The 4304-nt window shown below is 39.8% G+C and overlaps 1 pseudogene; it reads left to right on the top strand.

Annotated features, from left to right (window-relative positions):
- Window positions 1–1217: 1217 nt before the first annotated feature.
- On the top strand, window positions 1218–3656 carry LOC106336992 (annotated as a pseudogene).
- The last annotated feature ends 648 nt before the right edge of the window (window positions 3657–4304 follow it).

Raw genomic sequence — 4304 nt, 5'->3', positions numbered from 1 at the left:
GGACGCTCGGTCGCTATATAGGGACCGGGCTTGGCTCGAGCTCGGTCGCTACGTAGCGACCGGGCTTGGCTCGAGCTCGGTCGCTACGTAGCGACCGAGCGGAACACGCGTTCGGTCGTTGCGTGGCGACCTTTTTCGGGCTTTTCTCCGATGTCTCGTGTTACTTCCGCAGAGCTCTTCGTGAGAATAAATCTTTTCAGAAGATTTATTTTTCGTAAAAACGTTCATGCCGATTTTTACGGACTCTCAGACATTGATTCCGTCGTGACTGATTTTGACCCCAACAGCCTATATATTTAAAAATGTTATTGAACAACTTTATAAAACGGTAAAACGCACCCGCACGGACGTGCATGTCAAGCTCTAGTATCAGTTAAAAGGAAACATAGCTGAGTTTAGGTCATTGTTAGGTCGATCTTTTAGTTTTGAACGTCAAATACTTCTCAAAAGACATTATTATAGAGTGATCGACACCGATTAAGTTCTACTGGATTGATGAAAGATGATTGCCATATTGTTATGGGAATGTTTGAAAGAAGTGTCAATGTTCCTTTTGGAGGGAATATAGTGGGAAAATATCATATTAAATTGTAGTTATGTTAAGGGCTAAGATATTTATAATGTTACTAGGTGGTTTAACTCCATCCGAATTATCAGAGAAGTCGAAGGAACATGCAAAAGGCCAAGGAAAAAAGTTTTATTCAAACAACTAACCGCTAGGGGAAACAAGTTCGATCTATAGATTGAAATATTTTACATCAAAAAATGAATCTCTACTCCTCTGAAAGATTTGTATGTAAGGAGAGGAGGAGAGAAAATTTATCTCTCTTAACAAGTCTTTTTTTAATTGACCAATCAATGGATACCCAAATGAATCTGTAAAATCTGGTTGACGCTTGCTGGTCATACCGGTTACATAAGCATAGTGGTGGTTTGTCCTGATGTTCTTTACGTGCTATATATAAGATTGTCAAGCATATGCTTGAGAGACAACAACTACGAAATTATCTTTGGGGGCCAATTTCATCAATTATTTTAGCAAACTACATTTTCAATCTCTTCCTTTTTGACTATGCATATAAACTCAACACAACTATACAAGTTCTACTAGTATAAAGACTAGTAAAATACCTTCCAACTTCGTTATGAATATCTCCGGGTTCTGCAAATGTATTGACAATCGTCCATTTCACCAAATGAATCTCTTAAATTCTTCAATGGATTACATGGTAAATTGTATTTTACAGTATTTTTAATAAATATCATTTTATAGTAATTATAAAACAAGACTATAAACAAATGTGATTTACATTATTATGATAACAATACATCAGTTCAATTGGTATAAGTTCAACTTTTAGATTATGAGGTGACCGATACCAAAAGAATCTCTTAAATTCTTAAATCGATGATGATATTAACTTTACCAAATTCTTTTTGGTTGATCTAATTTTCGAGCTGTGACATTGATGAAAATATGTTCTAACTGTTGTTCTACAGCAGTACAAGTGTCTTTAATCATTTTTTACCAGACTAGTGCATGTTAACCAGCTTAACATCCCTGTTGTTTAACATCCCAGACTAGTACAAGCTGTGACATACCAGACTAGTCATTATTTACATGCACTAGTCTGGTAAAACAACAGGGATGAGAGGTCCTGCTCGGTCCTAACGCCACCGCAGCCGCATAATACATCTGCGGCCAACTAGGCACCGTTAACAACAGATTCACCGATGCAGCCTTTTCCAAAGACAACACCTACCTTATCTTCTCAGCTTACCTCGTCTTCTCCATGCAGCTCGGCTTCGCGATGCTCTGTGCTGGCTCCGTTAGAGCCAAGAATACGATGAACATCATGCTCACCAATGTCCTTGACGCTGCAGCCGGAGGACTCTTTTACTATCTTTTTGGTTACGCCTTTGCCTTTGGCGGATCGTCCGAAGTATTCATCGGAAGACATAACTTTGACTTAAAGACTTCCCAACTCTCACCTCCGATTACTCTTTCTTCCTCTACCAATGGGCATTCGCAATAGCAGCAGCTGGAATCACCAGTGGTTCCATCGCTGAGAGGACTCAGTTTGTGGATTACTTTATATACTCTTCTTTCTTATCCGGATTTGTTTATCCGGTTGTCTCTCATTGGTTTTGGTCACCAGACGGATGGGCCAGTCCCTTCCGTTCACCAGAAGACCGTTTGTTTGGCGCCTGAGCCATTGATTTTTCTGGCTTCGGTGTTGTTCACATGGCTGGTGGCATAGCAGGATTAATGGGTGCTCTTATCGAAGGTCCTAGACGTGGCCGGTTCGAGAAAAGTGGTTAGTATGGTTTCAACCCTGGTTCCTTCGCCAAGATCCTCGTTCCGTACGATTCTGGTTCGAGCTACAGCCAATGGAGCAGAATAGGCAGGACAGCGGTTACGAGCACGCTTGCTGGATCCACCGCGGTGCTAACCACACTATTCGGAAAACGCCTCCTCTCTGGCCATTGGAACGTAACCGACGTGTGCAACGGGTTGCTTGGTGGGTTTGCGGCCATAACCGGGGGTTGCTCTGTGGTGGAGCTGTGGGCTGCGATTGTATGTGGTTTTGTGGATGCCTTCGACCTCATCGGATGCAACAAGCTCGCAAAGATGGTACAATATGATGATCCCCTCGAGGCAGCCCAACTACACGGAGGATGCGGCGCGTGGGGGCTTATATTCGTGTGACTTTTTGCAAAGGAGAAGTATGTGAACGAGGTTTATGGCGCAACACCTGGAAGGCCGACTGTGTTGATTTTGAATAGAAAATGTGTAGTTTCTGTTGGACTTTAATTACTTAATGGAAGCAACGTTTCAGACAAAACATGTCGGTTATGAGTCAACATATGCGTTGATTAACAGCCACCGCTTGAGTTAATGTATTCGTCGATTAAAGGCACCACTTGAGTTATTATATAAAGTGATCAAGTTCAATACGAGAAAATGAGAGAAGAGAGAAGATTACTAAGAATCAATTGAATTTAATATTTGCTTTCCCATAACAAGTTTTTGAAGGAAAACTCAAAGTAAAATTTGCTAGGATCTCGGTACGGGTGTGTTGTATGGAGATCGTTAGTTGTATCCTCAAGATAGACGCCTACAAAACTAAATACGCCATTGTAGGGGCGAAATTCTATCTTAGGAGATTGCTTAGACAAGCCTCTATGAAACCACAAACCATTAAGTTGTGAGAAGAAGAAACATAATTATCTGGTAACTTTTTATAAGGGTTTATAAATCGTGTAAGATTTATAAATGTTTATAAACTCAAGCATATTGAGTACTGAGATTGATTTGCATCTGTACTTTGGATTAACAGACTGTTTATGGGCGGAGGAGGTAAGCTGTTGGGAGCACAATTTGTTCAAATACTTTTGATTGCAGGATGGGTTAGCGCTACAAGGGGAACACTCTTCTTCATCCTCAAAAAGCTCGATCTGCTTAGGATCTCAGAGAAGGATGAGATGGCTGGTATGGATATGACACACGGTGGTTTTGCTTATATGTACTATGATAATGACGACAGTCTCACAAGGCCACTCAGCTCCAAAGAGTTGAGACCCTTGATCTCCTTTTCCATCGCTCAGCTACTCATTCTCGCTTTAATTTTCAAGCAACTCATAATAGTTTCTGATATTTGAAAATCGTTTCCGTTGATTACATAGTTGCATGTCTACCATTCTCGTACTGTCGTACACGGTCATATTAAAGCGTTTGTGTAAATTTATGTACTATCTATTATATATTAAAAGAGAACCCTTGTCATTTAATGTCTTTACACTATATTGGACACGTGGCAGTCTCACATCGATTTAAATTTGAGTATGATGACGTGTCGGCCTCACAATCATTTAACAATTAAATCATTCACATTAGGCCTGGGCAAAATAACCGGAACCGAAGAACCGAACCGGAACCGAACCGAAATACCCGAAACCGGAACCGGACCAATACCCTCAAATACCCGAACGGTTCCTATATTTTTATATCCGAAATAACCGAACCGAACCGGAACCGAACCGAGAACCGAACGGGTACCCGAATATATAAAAATATTAATTATATATACATATAACATCATTAAATATATATTTTAAATTTAAAATTCTATTAAAAGTATCTGAAAATAGTTTATGATAACTAAAGTATCCGAAAGTATCCAAACTACCCGAAAGTATCTGAAAGTATCCGGATAGTTTTATCCGAAATATCCAAAGTAATCCAAAATATCCAAATTTCTTATGTAAATCATCTTAATTATTTGATATTTTACCCTAAATAA

The sequence above is a fragment of the Brassica oleracea genome, chromosome C1 (genome assembly GCF_000695525.1).
Source record: "Brassica oleracea var. oleracea cultivar TO1000 chromosome C1, BOL, whole genome shotgun sequence".
Lineage (NCBI taxonomy): Eukaryota > Viridiplantae > Streptophyta > Magnoliopsida > Brassicales > Brassicaceae > Brassica > Brassica oleracea.
This window is presented reverse-complemented; position numbering and strand designations above follow the sequence as displayed.